The sequence below is a fragment of the Dasypus novemcinctus genome, chromosome Y (genome assembly GCF_030445035.2).
Source record: "Dasypus novemcinctus isolate mDasNov1 chromosome Y, mDasNov1.1.hap2, whole genome shotgun sequence".
Taxonomy (NCBI): domain Eukaryota; kingdom Metazoa; phylum Chordata; class Mammalia; order Cingulata; family Dasypodidae; genus Dasypus; species Dasypus novemcinctus.
Window position 1 is genome coordinate 22059930 of NC_092216.1, and position 20099 is coordinate 22080028.

A 20099-nucleotide genomic window follows, 5' to 3' on the forward strand; every position below is an offset into this window, starting at 1 on the left:
TGTGTTCATTCATATGTATAAAAACTAATTAATAAAGCAAATGCTAAGTAATAACTTGGATATTTAAGCAAGGGTGAAACTGCAGCACGGGGAGTCAGGTCTGAGTCACTTTGGACTGGCCTTGGCTCCTTACCTCTGCGGATGTAATAAATGTGAGTTTGCCTAGCTCTCATGTTGAAGTTTACTTCATGCCATCTCTGGTTATCCATAAAGGCCTTGCTTTGAGGCCTAACAAGGACACAGAAGAACACACAGCAAATGGACAGGGGAGCAGACAATGGGGAGGTAGGGTGTGGAAGAAATAAATTAAAAAAAAATAAAAAATGTATACTTCCTTAATATCTGTGAAGTTTTTCACATTAAATGTTGATTGCTGCAAAAGATAATAAAATATTTTTTCTCTTTTTTCAGTTCCAAATATTGTAAAACAATTTACCTTAATCTCTGTTAGCTGCTTATTCTTTTCTGACAATACATAATCCTGTAGTTGAAGCACCTCAAAAGTAGAACAATTAACATTTTTTAAAAAAATGGGAACTCTACCACTCACAAAAAATTACATTAACAGCTTTTATTAAGTATCACTCAGAAAAGAACACAATATTTGCTTTAATTATTTCAACCAGATTAAAAAATGTGAACTGAGGGTTGACTTTCAAACATTTTCTAAACATAAACTAGTAGCAGATTAAAAATTTAAAGGTTTTAATCATTTCAGTTATAAAATTTTGATGAAGTTTAAAACAATAAAGATGAGCATTTAAGAAATAACATTTCTGCAACTTTAAATCTGTGATACTATTCAGAAGTTCTGTTTCATAGTTTAATAGAGATCTGAAAAAACAAACTAAAATATATTTAATAGGAAAATCACAATAGATACTTTACTTGCAAAAGATTTCACAAGGTTCGTAATTCTAAACCTATTTACTGTCTATTGAGTCTTTAATAACAATCCTATGGTTATGCTTTTTTGATAATTTTTATTCCCCACAAATTATGAGACATTTCTGTAAAATTTCTACTTTTCCCACTGAGATTCATCTTACGATACTAATGCTTTTGGTGAAGTGTCTTTCAGATTAAAAACAATGGAAACATGCCTGTATGTGTGAGATGCACACATAATTCCTTTCATAATTACAAGTGATATTCAGCAAATATTAAATAGAAATGGGTTATCCATCTAAATAGAAATATTACACAAATGAGGGAGATGCCTTGTTAAGACTAATTTTTATTTCTATATAATCATGTGTATTTAATCAAGTTAAAGTTTGTGAAAGTCTTGTTTAATAAGTTTGCAAATTATAAAATTTATGTATAATTTATATGCATAAAACAAATATATTGCAGCGGTCATGTGCCCTTTTACAACTCCAATAAAAATCTCCATATTGAATACTTACTCTCAAAGACTCCTGAAATGAGGCAGCCTGGTACTGTACATATTCAGCAATTGTAGTATGAGATCTATTACTTTCACAACACCATATTTTCTTTGTTCCAGTAGGGTCCCAGTTTTCATCTACTGGTTGCAGCAACTGTGTCCTTCTACCATATGTTCATTGTTAGCTCCTACCAAAGTTTTGGTGAAGTCCAAGATCTTCATAGATAAATAAGTGTTGTTAGTAACTACAATTAAATTTGTAAATGTATTTCAAAAGTATTAAAAAAATAAAAAAGAAATAACACTTCATGGAGCTCCAGACATTTCCTAAAAGATTTCACTGAATCATGTGATGCTCAAATTTGCAAAACAATCCCTTGAAACCCTGGATCTAACCATAATGCTTCAGTACTCTGAAGAAGTATAGTATTTATAAGTAGGGTCTAATTTCATCTTTTTCCTATGTTCAAAACTTCTATTATCTGATAAAAAGCACTAACTTTGCATAGTTTATACGAAATTAAACATTTTAAATGCCTCTAAAATTTCAGCAATAATTTCACCTTTTTCTATTTATATCATATGCTTAAAATGTTATATATATAAGGGAAGAGGGGTGTGGGGAGACACCATCAAAATAAAAACTGAAAATCCTGGGGGAAAAAAAGTCCTGTATGATGATATGCGTGACTCTCTTTTAAGTTCACAATTTTTACTATACAATTATGTTCATGTATGAATGGCATATGTAAATTTAAAAATATTTAATAGAAAAAAGATAATAGAGAAAACATACAAACTTTTTATCACTTTTAAAAGCTTACCTAACTTAAGAGCTCCAGCAAGGTCAGGGATTACTGTAACAGGGTTGTTAGGATTTGTACAAAATTGATGTAATGGAGGAAAGAAAGCATCACATTTATTTTCCAACTGCAAAATTAAATATTTTGTTAGATCTCAGAAAAATGACTCTTTAATTATTAATAGCAACTCCATATTCATTTTCTCATCCATCTGGCATTGTAAAATCTACAATGAATGCTAACAATTGATATTTTATTGGTATAAATTTTAATATTTTATCATTATCTCTTGATTTAAGAGACACTATTTAAGAGACTTTACTTTCATCATTATGATATAATAGGCCTAAAAATGTCTCTGGTGAATAAATTCATTTTAAAATTAGATTTATTTTTAAATGGTATTATCCATCTCTCATTATAATATTATGGTTCACAAAGTTATACTTAAAATTTTTAACTGTTTTAAGTATTTTCAGAGAGTTCTTTAAGTAGACTTCCATTATATTTTGAATGAAAACAACCATACACACTCCATGTAAATTAAAATAAAATACATGCCTGTGTTCTAATAAATCTTTTTTAAAAAATACAATTAGGAATTTTGCCTGAGGATTGATGACAGGTATTCTCATCCCTTGAATACTACATATTTACCCCAAAACTTTCAAGATATGTCCATGCATACTCTCTGATTTAAATACATACATATATAATTAGTGTATTCTATTTTCTAAAGATATTAAATTCCAACACTGATTTCATTTATTTCTAAGAAACTGGGGCTCACATAAATACCAGGTGTGAGTAGATTCAATGTGTCCTTTGGCAAGGATGAGTATGGTGTAGACTGTAACCTTGGAGGTGGACATTTATCCAACAAAATGCTGCTGTTAGACAAACTGTTTTTACCAAGATTCCTTTTTTAAAAATTAGAAGAAACAAGGGCTGTATATTTATTTTGAAAACTAAGAGAAAAATAAGAAAGCCTAAATTAAATCCCAGTTTAATTATAGGGCATTTACAAATACACTGTAATTACAGGATATTTGGACTCGTAATTAAGAACATTTGATAATTTTTAAAATAATTTGAGTTCTTACATCATTTAAGAAAAATTAAACAAAATACATTATCTACATTTCATATAAATGAATGACAAAATTACACTCTTTACCCATAATTTTCCAATTTATTCTCTAACCTAAAGAACAAATATGGACCCCAATTTTTCCTTTAATATCTTTTACCCTTTGGTTTTCACCAATAAATATTTAAACAATAACTTGCACCAAAAGTCTAGATATCACTATTACCATTAGTAAAATTTGTCTCTTTGTCAATTTTGCTACCCCTTTTTCATTGTGCTAATGAAAACAAAGGCTTGAAAGTTTTGACTCAAGAATGTTATTACCTTTTTTGTTTTTTCCATTAATTTCATTAGATATTAACTCTCAATGAAATATTTAATTTTCCCCATGAAGTTAGATATAGCTCTGCTACATATATATTTTATTAAATGGTTATTACTATAAAAATTCCTTCCTTCCTTCCTTCCTTCCTTCCTTCCTTCCTTCCTTCCTTCCTTCCTTCCTTCCTTCCTTCCCTCTTTCTTCCTTTCTTTCCTTTCTTTCCTTTCTTTCTTTCGCATTGAGGTGGAGAAAGTGGCCACAGTAGCCGCTGAGGATAGGGAGAGAAAGAAGAGATATGATGTGGGAGGATTTTCAGGACTTGGAGTTGTCCTGGGTGGTTATTACCTTTTTAAAGCCAGCACTCAGCTTCCTTGAGTTGGTTTGATTTATTTTGCTTGTTTTTTGTTTTTCTCAGGAGGCAAGGCAAGGGGAACCCAACGTAGAGCCTCCCATGTGGGAGTTAGGCATTCAACCACTTTAATTATTGAATTTTGTTTTATAAATACAAGAGTGTGAAATTGCTTATTAAACTAAATAAGTTATAACTAACAATTAAGAATATAAGCTAAAGCACTACCCAAATTTCAACATCTCTTCACAATGCATGATGATCATGTAATTTTTAGAGTTAGGTATGATACACATTAAATTTTGAAATTTAAATACATAATGGACCTAAATTATAAACTGCACAGGTGTTTTGTTTTTAACAAACAGAAAAATGCTGCACTGTACCTGATAAAGGAATAATTCAAGTAACTTCATTAAACTAATGGGATTAAAATGCCAATTATAATTTATACAATAAAGAAACTGATTTCACTGCCTATGACACGTGTCACTTTTATATTTTAAACAAAATATGGTTCATTTGTTTGATTACATGAAGCTTGTTTATAGTCAGCAGTTAAGATGCAATATATCATAAAAACTATTTGAAGTGATTTTGAGAATGATCCAGTGTTAAAATTGTACTTGAAAACATGTTTATGCTAACTTACGTGCTACCAAAATTGAAGCTTATTCAACATCCATGATATGAGAAATGAGACTAGAAAGCATAAACAGTATAGTCACTGCAGTTTGTACATTTGTGTGATAGAAAAAAGTGGTTACATAGAAAATTAAATCAATGGAAAGTGCAAATGTCTGTATTATAAAGATGTAGCAAATAGAAGGGAGCCAAATTCAAGTTTTCTATCACTTGAATATTGTGAGAATCTTAGGTGCTGTAATTCATATACTTTCAATTTACAGCACTGACTGCACAAGCAAGATGAAACAAATGAGAGCTAGTTTAAAAAAGACAAACTAGGAATATAGGAACAGAATACTCAGAATAAATAGTGCTATATCTTATCTAGCAGTTTTTTAATATGTCAAATATTTACTACCTATGGCCAAGTCAGAAATTAGGAATTTTTGTGAAAGCCACTAATCTATGGGAAATATCAATCTTTCTCCCTTAAAATATACTATTACCCTAATTCAAAAGGACAGCCCTGTTGACAAGAGAAATAGACTATTTTTTGAACATGTATATGCCTAAAATTGTTGGAGACAAAATAGTGAACCTCACCAGAATTATTCAGTGAGAAAAAAATGAAGGTGAAGAAAAACTCAGGTTTGGAAAAGATTAACAGTTTAACCCATTCTGAAAACTTCTTAATCATTAGTTTATTTGTTATTGGAGAAATTAGTCAATATTTTAAAACTTCTTTTAAAAAGTGCTTTTTAAATATAGCTTTCTTTAAAATTCCAAGTTTATCATTTGGTAGAGAAATGAAAAGTTACTTTACAGATAAAACTCATGTACAATTAATTATATTTCCTCATGAAGTTTCTTAATCAGGGACATTAAATCATAAAGTCTATGTTTCTTTATCACTTCTTTTTACTTTCAGACTTCTGTTTAGTACAGATATTATTGAAAGAATCAATATGGACCTGACATGACAAATACCATTTCTTACTGGTTCTTTCTCAGCCTCAAAATAATTTTTACCCCAATTTTTCATAAACTGTTCCTTCCTTTCTACAATCTTTCCTCTTTCCTTCCCCTTCCTTTTTGGGGTGGGAGGTGGGTATCTTTAGTAAACTGAGAAATACACTTTCTGGAATAATCCATGTAGCCACAGAAATGGCTGAACATGGCTGTTCTCTTCAGAATGACTAACAGACCTCTCATGTTTTCTTTCTGTTTTCCCCTCCTCTGTGCCCATTTTATTACCTCATCAAATGAGACAAAATGTTTTTTCAAATATAAACAAAGTGGAATATTAATAATCAATGAGATTCATATCTACTCGAAACTCCAACAACTTCCAGAAAAGAAAATGAGTAGTAGGGTTTTCCAGGCCTTGCAATTATCTATGAAATATGATTTAAGCTTTGTGACAATCTTCAAAATAAAGTCAATCACACTGAAACTTATAATCCTAGAAATCAGAAGAGGGAAATGGCATTACACAAAGACATATCTCAGATTACCCAAATGCTTGTCACATCACATACATTGATAAGGTATAACCAGAAGACTGAAGCATAACCAAGAACCTTATTAAGCTGTTATTTTAAATAAGTAAATATATCAACCTTTGGTGAACTTTGCATTTCTTAAGTGATTCAAATTATAAATGAGATTTTTTAATGGGACCATTAGTCAACAATTTCACTTTGTGAGGAACATACCCACGTTAACCTGCATGCTTTCAGTACTTCTGCTGAACTGGAATATATGGACACAGACACTGATGGTATGATCTGAGAACTAGGTTTGTAGCTAATTTGAGGGAAATCTGTTTCTTTGTGGCTCTGTGAGTCCTCTACCCCTTCTCCATTGGTTCTATGTAGCTCACAGTGAGGACTATTAAGGCTGGGAACACTTTGTGTGGTCATCTGCTCAGTTGACTTAGGAGACGGAGTTGCTGTGGAAATGGCTGAAGATGGTGAAGAGGTAACAGAATCGCCAGTTTTTGTACAAATAGCTGGGAAGATGTTATTTGTCACAGGGTCTGGTATCTACATTGTCACTGGCCTTTCCAATCATCAAGGTGGAAAGCCGAGAATCATCTGAAATTAGTAAATTTGGTGACATGGAATCTCCATGGTTAGGACTGAAAGAACCATCTGGTATCAGCTGATGAACATGATTAGGATGTTCCTTGACACTGGCACAGCCATCGGATGACCCTTCACTGTGCCTGCTCTTATCAGGCACTAAGGATGTATTTCTTGATGGCTTGCTGCTCTCTTTGGTAAGAGTAATGACTTGTTGTCCACCTGAGGTAGCCGTGTGAGAGGTGAAGGGACTGAGAGCAGATCCCTCTGTTAATGAATTACTAGGCAGGGTGGAATGTCCCTTCTGATTTTGAATACTAGTGCTAGCTGATTGGAGATTCTGGGGAGGTCCAGTGAAACAGAGATTGTTCACCATTAGGGTCTGCCAAATGTGAACTCTGATCTCTCTGAAGCTCCTAGAAAGAAACAGAAAGCAAAAATAGGTTTAAAATTTAAATTTTCAACTTTGATTTAAATATTTGAATATTAAAAATCATAACTGAAAAATGAAAAGAAGAAACACATTCCTATGGTCATTATCATTTAAAGCCAAGGACACAAATCAAAATGAACCAAATCACTGGTCCAAGATATATACATTTAATAAAGGTAAACTATATATTCATTAGTCTTTAAAAATCATCAAGGGGAACAGGTGAAGCTCAATGTTTGAAATGCCTGCTTTTCTCTAATAAGGTTCTGGGTTCAATCCCCAGCACCAACTTAAAAAGGAAAATCACCATTAAAACTGTTAAGACAATAGTAATCCTTAATCAAAGGCAAAATTACTAACTCTATGAATATATTTCAAGAAACAGATTCCACAGATTCCACTCATATGTCTAAAGACATTTGAAATATAGCATCTCTCCACTAAGGATTTATAAAGAGATATAGAGGTAAGTTTCCCCAAATTCAGCTAATTAGAGAATATGATCATACTGGAAAAGTATTTTGAGGGAGAAGTTACCATAGTACTGAATTTAGAGGAAAGTTATTTCATGGGATGAATTACACAATGAAATAAGATGAATAATTCTGCTTAGATTATAGCCTTAAAGTCACAAACTGCTCTGAGAAGACTTTCTTTTATTTTACTGAAAAAGAAAACATATTTCTCAGCAATAATAATTAAGAAATACGGGGATAGGCAAACAATAATTTAATAGTTTCCACATGATTCTAATAACAACATATCAAAAATAAATACTGTTGAAAGATTATTTAAACATTAATATATTTTTAAGCTTTCTAGAATATTGGCATACTATATTTAACTTAGATGTTAGAGTTCAGCTATTTTTAAAAATTTGAAACAATTCAGTTAATATCCTAGAATAATTTGCTCCAACAACAGTTATTCAGTTAATATTGAGGGATATAGTTATTTTGTACTTTATATCTACAGAAGTTGTAGGTTTATGGAAAAATCATGCATAACATAAAGTTTCCATATACACCCCATTATTAACACTTTGCCTTGGAAATGTTAAAATATTATGTTCAGAATATGAAAGAGAAATTTTAAACCCTAGAGACATTTTAGAATTGTTCTTTTTAAGCTGGTGATTGCTTCAAAGGCAAGGATAAAGTCATTTTACTTACACATGAAAATAAATTTGTCAAAGTATAAAATAATAAAAATTTATTTTATAAGCTATTTTAACTTTTGAAGTCAGCCAGGATGCCTGTGAAATACAATTCTATAATTTAAAAAAACATCTCTGAATACAATGTTTCTAAGTAAAAATATTACTTATGATTAATTTGTTTACTTAAAAATCAGGTATTTTAAAAGAATGAGTAAGAACGCAAAAGGATGCAATTTGGTTTTTAATTAGTGAATAAGAAAGTAAAGAAATAATTACAGAAATAATTTAACAGTAATTCTTCAGTTGAATAAACTGTTTCCATAAAATAAAAATACCAAATGCTGTACTCAAATCACATTCAAAATACCACAAAAAAGGGACGTGGGCAGAAAAATTAAAAACCCACTCTTTATCATCATTGTCAAACACTGACATCATCAAAATTACAATTCAGAGGTTATCATTTAGCAAGTAAGGAGACAAGTGAAAAAGTAACACTGCTGTTATTTCTTTAGCAAAAAAATATTTTAAGGTAGAAAGAGCCCAAAGAAAATTTAAAGCAAAGGAAGACTTGAAAACTTCCTGCAACTTCAAATACATTCCCCAATCTATACAAAGCTCCATAAGCAGATGACAGTACACTAATGGCACAACCACTTGCTCTCATAATTAGCTGACCACCTATGCACAAACTATGCACAAATGTAAGAAACTCAGGGACCTATTTCTAAAAAATAAAATAAAAGGCTAAAACCAAAGAATAGAGATAAAAATTGGTGCATTGTGTAAGGGAGATTTCACAAACACATTTTTGCAAGTTATACAAGTTACTAAAAAAAAGGAATGGAAGGAATAAATTTCAGAAAAATAAAACCAAAAACACACACAAAGAAAAACACACAAATTGAAAAAACAATTTTAAAGACCCAGGATTACAATACAATATTACATACAATAAGCAAAAAAAAGACTACCATTTAATACATCAAATTCAAACTGCTAAAAGCTGACAGAGGAATATCCAAAAGCAGCCCAGGAAAATAACTCACCACTTTAAGAGAGTATTTAAAGTATTACTATAACACTTGAGGGTGAAAAGACAGAATGTCTGCTTCCATCACTGTTAATAAACTTTATACCAAAAGTACTAGAAAAAATTTCAAGGCAAGAAAATGCCATAAAGAATATCCAAAATGGTAAAGAAGCAGATAATGTGATGATTTATGCAATTACCACAGAAAACTTCAAACCTACTAAAGCTAATAAATTCAGCAAAATTCTGGGGAACAAGACTTAACAAGTACCCCCCTCCCCCCCCTCCCCTTCCTCCCCCCCCATCCCCATATACATATCTAGGAACAATTTAACCAAGGAAATAAAAAGATTTGTACAATCTGAAAGAAAAAAAATGCAAACGAAGAATTCATTATTTAGTAATTTTGTCCTTCAAATAGAAAAATGAGTTTAAAATATGCACCAACATAAACTAAAAGAGTCTGGCTTTGTAGCAAGCAATAAAGGGAGATTAACAACAGGAAAGAAAGAGAAGCTTGGAGGAGAGTATAGAAGGGAGGACTTCAATGGAGAATGGAAAACCAAAAGATTAAAAAGACAGAAGAAAATAAGATAAAAGCCAACAATAAAATGGTGGAAGTAAATAATGTTTTATCAATAATATAATTGAATATATGGATTAAACACACAATCAAAAGAAATCGGCTGACAGAATGGATAAAAAAACATGAGCCATCCATATGCTGTCTATAAGAAACTTAGCTTAGACCCAAAGAAACAGACCATCTGAAGGTGAAAGGTTAGAAAAAGATATTCCATGCAAACATCAACCAAAAGAGAGCATGGGCAGTTTTAATGGTGTCAGACAAAAAAAGACTCTAAATTCAAAAGTGTTATATGACATAGAAGAAGGTCATTATATACTAAGAAAAGGACAATCCACCAGGAAGGAGTAACTCATAAATGGCTATGCTGCTAACAAAGGTGTCCCAAAACACATGAGGTAAACTCTGGCAAAACTTGGCAAAACTGAAGGGAGAAATAGATATCTCTAAAATAATTAGTTGGAGATTTCATGTAACACTCACATCATTAGATAGAAGTACTAGACAGAAGATCAACAAGGAAAGAGAGAATTTGAACAATATTATAAACCAGCTGGACCTAACAGACATATACAGAACACTGCATGCCAAATCAGTGGATTAAACCAATGTTCACAGATCTTTTTCTCTGAGATAGACCACATAATGGGTCACAAAGGAGGTCTCAATGAAATAAAAGGAATGAAATTATTCAAAGCACCTTGAAGCTGGAATTAAGTTGGAAATCAGAACTATTTGGGAAGAGAAAATTAAAAAATGTGTGGAGACTAAACAACACACTCCTAAATAGTGGATGAAAGAAAAAATTGTAAGGGAAATTAGTAAATATCTTGAGATGAATGAAAATGAGACCAAAACTTCTTTAAAAATTAGTAAAAAAAATTAACTATAGAAAACAAACTTATGGGTTACAGCAAAGGCTGAGAGGGAAAATAATAACCCTAAACACTTATATTAAGAAAGAAGAAAAATGAAGAAATCAAGGAAAAAAAGTCATTTACAATAGCAATGAAAAGTCTCCAATACCTAAGAACAAATTTAACTAAAGATGTAAATGGCTCTTAGGCAGAAAACTATAAAACCCTGTTAAAGGAAATCAAAAAGACCTAAATGGAAGAATATTGCCTGTTCATGCACAGGAAGACTAAACTTCACTAAAAAGTATATCCTACCCTAACTGAGTTACAGATTTAATGCAATCACAATAAAAATTACCAAACTATTTTTTACTGAATTGGAAAAGCTAACTGTGGAATTTATTTGGAAGAGCAAGTGGCACCAAGTAGCCAGAGACATACTGAAAAAGAAAAACAAAATAGGAGGACTCACACTACCTAATTTAAAAACATATTAGGTAAGTGCAAAAGGAATTGCAGTTTTAGACTGTGAATTTTAAATTCTTATAACTAGGCTCAGAGAAGGAGATTTGGCTCAACTGATAGGGCATCCACCTACCATATAAGGGGTCAAATGTTCAAACCTAGGGCCTCCTGACCCATGTGGTGAGCTGGTCTATGCACAGTGCTGATGTGCACAAGGAGTGCCATGCCACACAGGGGTGTCTCCTGCATAGGTGAGCCCCACATGCAAGGAGTGCACCCCTCAAGGAGAGCCACTCCTTGCCAAAAAGTATAGCCTGCCCAGGAGTGGCACTGCACACACAGAGAGCTGATGCTTCAAGATGACACAACAGAAAGAGACACAGATTCCTGGTCCCACTGACAAGAATACAAACACAGACATAAGAACACACAGAAAATGGACACAGAGAGCAGACAACAGGGGGGAGAGGGAGAAATAAAAATAAAATTTTTATTAATCAAAATAGGAACCATTAAAATCAAAACATTTTTTGTGAATGAGAAAACAGTTTGTTGATTCCATAAGCATAAAAATCCATGCTTTGGATTCAACAAACTCTGGGAAAGCAGTTTCTGCACTTTGTTGGTTGTGGAAGTGTGTTCCCTGCAAAAGTTGTTGAGATGCTTCCAGAAGTGGCTGGGGAGAGGTCAGGTGATTATGGTTGATGAGGAAATACTTCATAGCCTGATTCATTCAACTTTTGAAGCACTGGTGGTGAGACATGCAGTTGGGCACTGTTATGGAGAAGAATTGGACCCTTTCTGTTGACCAATGCCAGCTATAGGCATTGCAGTTTTCTGTGCATCTCATCAATCTGCCAAGTATACATCTCAGACGTAAAGGTTTAGTTGAGATTCAGAAGGCTGTAGTGCATCAGACTGGAAGTAGATCACCAACAATGACCATGACCATTTTTTGATGCAAGTTTGGACTTATGAAGTGCTTTGGAGCTTCTTCTTGGTCCAACTGCTGAGCTGGTTATCACTGGTTTTTGTATAAAATTCACATTTTGTCATACATCGCAATCCGACTGAGGAATGCTTCAGTGTTGTTCCATAGAATAAAATAAGATGACAGTTCAAAATGACTTTTTAAAAATTTATTTTGGTCAGCTCATGAGGCACCCACTTATAGAGCTTTTCTGCCTTTCCAATTTCCTTCAAATGCTCAGTGACCACAGAATGGGCAATTTTGAGTCTTTGGCAACTTCCTATGTAGCTGTAAGAGCGTCAGCTTCAATGACTGCTCTGAATTGGTCATTGTCAAGTTATGTAGGCTGGCCACTTGCTCCTCATTTTCAAGGCTCTTGTCTCCTCTCCAAAACTTCTTGAGCCACCATTGCACTGTACGTTCACTAGCAGTTCCTGGACAAATGTGTTGTTGATGTTGTCTCTGCTGCTTTACAAACCATTCTGAACTCACATAAGAAAATTTATCAAATTTGCTAACATCATTTCCACAGTTTAAAATAAATATCAACAGCAAGTAATAAGTTCTTAGCAAAAAATAAAGTGAGAAATGCACATTAAAATGATGTATGTAACATAACCACATTTATTTAAGAATATATGCCAATATCAAATAAGAAACATAAACAATGGAAAACAGTAATTACTTTTGCACCGACCTAATACTGCAAAGTTACAGTGGTCAAAACTGCATGTTATTGGCACAAGGATAGCCTAACTGATCAGTGGAACTGATCTGAGAGTTCTGCTATAGATACATGTACATTCAACTGATATTTGACAAGGCCACCAAGCCTACTCAACTGGGAGAGAATGGCTTCTTCAACAAACGGTGCTTGTAGAACTGGATATTCATATTCAAAAGATTGAGAGAGAGGCACTATCTGACACCTTATATAAAATGTGATGGAGGAGGCATGGGAAGAGTTTCACCTGGGGCGTAACTATAAGTCATATAAATGTGTTCAAGTGTTTATGGGGCACTGTCATGGTGGGTGGAGATCTACAGGATAACTGAAAGAATATCCAATTCCCATCCTGGGGAGTTCTGCCACAACTTCTAATGGCAGAGCAAGAATGCTCAGTACAGTGGCAGGGACTGGTGAAGGAGGAAGGACCATTCTTGGGTCCATGTTGATGATTGTACTATGAATCATTCCTTTTTTTTTTTTCAGAAATGGGTTGTTGTTTTTTCCCTAGTTTTTTTTAAAGATACATAGATCACAAAAAAAGTTACATTAAAAAATATGAGTTTCCTGTATACCCTACACCCATCCCCCCACTACTTCCTCATCAACAACCTCTTTTATCACTGTGACACATTCATTGCATTTGGTGAATATATTTTGGAGCACTGCTACATTGCATGGATTATAGTTTATTGTAGCTCACACTCTCCTCCAGGCAATTCAGTGGGATAAAGCAGGATATGTCATGTCCAGCATTTGTCTCTGCAATACCATTCGGGACAACTCCAAGTCCCGAAAATGCCCCCACATCACATCTCTTCTTTCCCTTCTCAGCCCTCAGCAACTCCTGTGGCCACTGTCTCCACATCAAGGATAAAATTTCTTGCATTGTTTGAGTCACAATAGTTCTATAGTAGGATATCAGTAAGCCCACTCTAATCCATATTTTATTCCTCTATCTTGTCAGCCCTTGGATTGTGATGTCCATTCTACCTCTAAATCTAGAGGGGGCTTAGATTCCACCTGCCTGATGGATGGGATTTTCCTGCTTGCCATGGTAGGCACCCTCGGTTCTCTGGTGTGGTGGTTACCCATCTTCACTTCCCTGTTAGCTGACTGGGTAAACCCAATGAGCCAGAGCATAGGTGTTGCAACACTGCTTAGTCTCAGGTCCTAGACAGCACATGCCAGTCCAGAGAGTCAAGTCTCCTGAGTATTCACCAACCCTACCACCAATGACAGGTTCAATAAAAGTGACAGAAGTTATGACCCCAGTGGGTGATTTTGAGTCTTTCCTTTGAAATTTAATCTTAGCCAAGTATTGTATTTTACCTAAGAGATACCTCCTGAGAGCCTCATTTGTGGGAAACAAAGGAATGTTGTTTCCATGGAAGCAAGTTACTTTCTGACTACTGGGTCATGCTGTCCCTAGAGATATACCTGCAGGTGGCTAATCTCTCTGGGAAACATAACATTCCAGCAGAATCCAGACTTGATATCTCAAGTAACCTGGGCAACAAGATTAATGAGTATCTTTGTTTCAATAATATAATAGAACATTATGAGCTTTGGTAACTATCTAATTCACTGTGCTAGTAAGAATGAGGTAATGGGAATAGTTAGCTAGAATAGTTCCTGCTTCTCACGGCCTGTTGGGGTATATAAGCAAGCCCCTGAGATTAATAAACTTGTCTAATGAGCTTGAGACTTCAATGCTCGCAGATTCCGTGAACCCAATATTTCTTTGCCTTTCATTCCCAATTCTGTTGGGTCCTTTGACTCCAACAAGTGGTGCCCAATGTGGGGCCCAAGGCTATAACTTCAGCAGAGATTCTTCCACAACAGTATCAGGAATGCGGAAACAGAAAAGCCTTCTTTAAGGTAAGAGCATCAATCAGCAGTAACCTGGGTTTGGCATTGCAGTGTGTTAATATATTTTAATGTTGTTTCCACTAGCATCAGGGTATGGGTAATCAGCCAGGATGCTTGGAAGAATATTCACAAGTTTTAAAAACACTTTTACCTACAGTTGGCATCACAGTAAAAACAGCAGATTCATGACAAAATGTGGCATTGGTGTGGAAAAAGTGGCCATGGTGGCTGCTGGGTGCAGGGAATGGGAGGAAGAGATGAGATGTGGAGGCATTATTGGGACTTGGAGTTGTCCTGGGTGGTGATGCAGGGACAATTGCCAGACATTGTATGTCCTCCCATGGCCCACTGGATGGAACATGGGAGAGTGTAGGCTATGGTGTGGACAGCTGGCCATGGGGTGCAGCGATGCCCAGAGATGTATTCACCAGATGCAGCGGATGTTTCATGATGATGGGGGAGAGTGTTACTGTGGGGGGAGTGGTGGGGTGGGGGCAGTGGGGGTGAATGGGGACCTCATATTTTTTTAATGTTATATTTTCTAAAAAATGAATAAATAAAATTAAATTTTAAAAAAACAAACAGCAGATTTACTTGAGCTTTTTGCCTTAGTTCAGAAACATTGTTACTGGTTTCAGACTCAGGAGTGTAATGTTTGAAATTTGAAACAGTGGAAACATGTAATGAATGCTTTACGAAGAGCATATCAAAAAAGGGAATTCATTCCATTATCAGCATGGGCCTTATGCCACCAGATAGTGGCAGCCTTAGATCCTTTACAGTCTAAAGAAGGAGAGAAAGATGAAATTACTATATTTTCTAAGCCCATAAGTAAATGTGAAATGAAAGAAAGTAAATTGGAACAAGAACAGGAACTTGAGACAAATGGGGAATCATCAGGTTTTTTCCCCCATCCTGATATTAACCCTTTCATCAATAAAAGCTCAGTGAAGTGTCCTAATGAAATATATTCTGTGTATCCAGTACAATCCTCTGCACCTACTGAATTGTCTTCTGTTACTAAGCCTAAATTAGAAATGTTTTCAGATGTTGCCAATGCTTTGCCTTATGTTAAACAATTATTATCTGCTTTCACTGTAACATTACATGCGATACCACCAGATACAAAGAATCTGCAAGGGGGTATTGAGTTTCATCCTGAGCCAATATCTTTTAAACTATTGAAAGATTTAAAATGGGTAAAGATACTAAATAAAGTCCTTGTTAGTGAAATCAGGCTTGTAAGAAAGCGCTCTGTTAAAGTGTTAACTAAAATAAAGAAACTGTTCTGGCAGCAACTCTTTAAACCCCCTGCTGTCTACATGACAATGTAGCTGTGGGCTAGTTGGGGTTAATAGAGTTAAGCCACTGAAAAAAGAGAAAAATGTGGCAACATTGGTATTCTGTTTTGTTTTCATGCTAATTCTAATTGGGCGTATTTAACCAAGATAATAAAATTAGTACAAAATTTTTATCAGGGTTTAAAAAGGAATTTTCAGTTTTAAATCAATAGTTTACTCCTGAATTTCAAGTCTCAGTATAGTCTTATAGAGCAATAATCCAAAAATGTGTGTTAACGGTCTGTCTAAACTGCTAAATAAGAGTTTAGCTACATTTCTGCTGCTCAAATTATCTTAACTGATTGCTGATAACTAATAAAAATGTTTCCAAGCACAAGCTTGCATGTTACAGGCAACATGGATTCCAGAAGAAATCTTAAAAGGTAAAATCTAAGATGTGATATTACAGAGAACTTAAAAACAGCTATACCAAGAAAGTAAGAATTATGGGTTAATTGTAAACTGTATGTTTCTTTTACTGTGTTGTGATTATTCTGTTTGTCTATTCATTCAATGTCAGTGTATATTTTGATACCTCCGGATGGTAATATAAATTAATAAAACTTTATAAAAGAGCTCTATTCAAATGGCCAAAAATTAAATAAGTGCTTATATTAATACTTAAGTTTAAATGTTAATAAGATCTCTGCAATGATAAAAATCATGTCTTGATTAACAAAATTACTATAAGTCCTTTTATAAAAAGTTGTTCTTGCCTAGATTAAAATGAATAGCTTATTTTTCTTCACAGGATAATATGAAGGATGTAAAACTTAAATGAATATTTAAAAGGTTAAAAGTTTGTGAGAATGCTAACTGAAATTTAATAAGTTTTTGCAAATAGTGTGTTTTGTCCTAAAGCAGGATGGCTAATTTTCATAAACTCTTGGAACTTAAATGCATGTGGCAAGTTGTAGAAAGTATTGTGGTAACTTTAAGTAAAGAAATGTGTTCTGTAAAGGTAAAATTTGTCTTAAAATAATATAATTATAGTCTATATGGTTATAAATAATTATAAAAAGTCTTATGAAGCATTGTTTAAATTAAAGTGTTTAAGTGGTAATTCCAAAAGGTCATTATTAAACAAACCTGAATTAATAATAATAATAATAAAAGGTAATTTTATAACAGAAAAGCTTTGCTGCAGCCAGCCTCCCTTGACAACTTGCTTCTAAGAAACTGTTTCTAATATTGCATGCTACTAAGTATTTAAAGTAAAGAAAAGTTTATTATTTTAACAAGCTTGTTTAGTGCTGACAGTGTTATAAGAAGTTTGCTTGATAACTTTGCATGTGGCTATATGAAATATGTTTTTATTATTAAGGAAACAGGAAATAATTTTGTCCTAAGATAAAATGATTGGTTATTAAGAAAGAATAAAATATGGAACAAAGCCTGAGTGAATACTGAAAGTGCAGAAGGTTCATGGAAAAGAAATTTTTATGGTTAAAGTTGAATAAGATTTGATGGGTCTATCTATAAAATTTTAAAGGCTTTAGTATCAAGTAGTATACTAATGCAAAGTTAAAATTTTGTTCTTTCTTAAAGCCTCTCAAATCATTAATCTGTTTTTGGTAAAAGTTCTTATCCTCAATAATCAGTATACAAAGAAAGCCTATTTTATCAAAATAGATTCTTGTGCTTTAACCTTATCATTTCCTCAGTGTTCAAAAAAGGAAAAGTCTTATCTCTTTTAAAGAAACATAATGTTCAAAGCTGCTATCTCAAAATCAAATCATAAATGTAGCCTTTTATTCCAAACTAATTATAAGAGATTTGTTCTTTTACCTTGAAAGAAAAATTAAATAGTTGAGTTCATTTAATATGTTAAAATTTAAATTAAAAAGTGTTTTAAAGTGTTATAAAAGTAACAAGTTTTTTCTTTCCTTTAACCCTCTGTTAATTAAAGTTGTGTGAGTAAAAGGTTTCTATTAATGCTTAAGAGTGTATAAAGTTGCCAATATTTCAGCATAATATAAAAGTGAAGTACAATGTGGTTAATTATGGTTTTAATTATTATAAAAGAGTATGTGTCACAGAAAGAATCTCTTATCATAGATTAAAGTAACAACACTGTAGTATGCAGCAATCCCAAACACTGCTAGTTTGTTGCAAAAAGTTAATGTCCAGCTGTATTGCTATCACTTTGTTTTAAAACTTGCTAAGACTTTCTTTCTTTCTTTAGTGTCTTCTTAGACAAATCAAGCCAGCTACATTCCTCTATCTGTAAAAAAAAAAACAACAACAATAAACTTTTACAGTGCTTTTCAGGACTAGGTGCACAGCCCAACCATCTTGTACAGTATTTACTGATAGTAATAATAATAATAAGCAGCATGTGTTAATTCTCAAAAAGAACAGGTTTGGCAAAATCCTTATTCATCTGCTCAACGCACAGAGCTTTCAGCCATCATTAAAGTTTTACAAATGTTTTGAGAGCCCTTAAACATTTTCTCTGACTCTGAATATGTATGTCTTACTGTCAAGCATATTGAAAGAGCTCATATCTTTGCTACTGATGAGTTATCTCAACTTTTCACTAACTTGCAATGTCTCATTAGGTTAAGACAGCATCCTATTTACATTACTCATATACACTCTAATACCTCTTTGCCTGGTCCTATGACAGCAAATAATGCTTGAGCTGATTTATTAGTAAAGTGTTTACAAAGTGCTTGTGATTACCATGCTTTAACTTGCATTAATGCTAAAGGCCTGTGAAATAAATATCAAAAGTTAACAAGACTACAGGTGCAAGAAATTATTTGCACTTGTCCTACTTGTGGACCACTAACAGTGGTGCCTTTTCAGGCTGGAACTAATCACAGAGGCCTGACTCCTAATCAATTAAGGCAGGTGGATATTACTCACATACCATCCTTTGGTAAACTACAATGTGTTCATGTTTATATTGACACTTATTCTCATTTTATGTGGGCTACTGCACAAAGTGGTGAACGTTTTCATCATGTTCATTCACACTTATGGTCTGCTTTTGCTGTAATGGGATGCTCTCTGAAAATTAAAACTGATAATAGACCTCCTTACATTAGTAAATCCTTTAAATATTTCTGTTTAAAATATAGTATTGAACATGTTACTGGCATTCCTTATAATCCTACAGGTCAAGCCATAGTTGAACACAGCCATCATACTCTAAAAACTATGTTTTTAAAACAAAAAGGGGGAGATGATGGTATTATAACACCAAAAGGTCAATTGGCAAAAGTTTTATTTACTTTAAATTTTCTTAATGTTTATAATTCATTGACACCTGTGGAATGTCACTTTGGAAAATGTCAAACATCTACAGTGGATGCAGGAAGTGAAGATCAACCAATATTCTGAAAAGATATTTTAAGCAATGAATGAAAAAAAGACAAGATTACAGTATGGGGGTGAGGCTATGCTTTATCATTTCAGAAAATGGAGAACAAATTTGGTTACCTGTGAAGAGGATTAAACCCCAGAATGAAGAGATGGGTCTCCTGCAACTTCTGATGATGGTGATCGTAAGTAATGAGGAAGCTGCTGGTAATTACACTTAGTGGGTGTATATACCTAACCCCCCATTACTTAGAGTGTTAACCCGAAAAGATCCATTCTTTCATATATATCGGAAGAAGATCCATATATTCCCTGGACAAACTGATGATCGACTGCCAATTAAACCCTATGAAGAAGAAGAAAGAATTGATAAACTCATATTATCATTTGATTATCAACCCTTATGCATTGGTAACCATCCTTCCTGTATGTATGTTAAAAATTGGGCCATAATTATCTTCAAAAATAATAATACTCAGTTTATTGTGACTTTATTTCCCTCTTCCAATTTATTCATGACCAAAAATCCTACTTATGATTATCCACAAAAAGACAGTAGGGATAAAGAAGGATGGCAAAAGTGCCATATAAGAAGAGGAGCTGTCATTTTAATGATTCCTATGGAATAGTGTGGGAAAGTGCCCCTATGGGAAGTCCCATTGAAT

At 33.5% G+C, this 20099-nt stretch overlaps 1 pseudogene; it reads right to left on the bottom strand.

Annotated features, from left to right (window-relative positions):
* The window catches only part of LOC139438284 (lysine-specific demethylase 6A-like), a 58998-nt pseudogene that overhangs the window by 1960 nt on the left and 36939 nt on the right, over positions 1-20099 (bottom strand).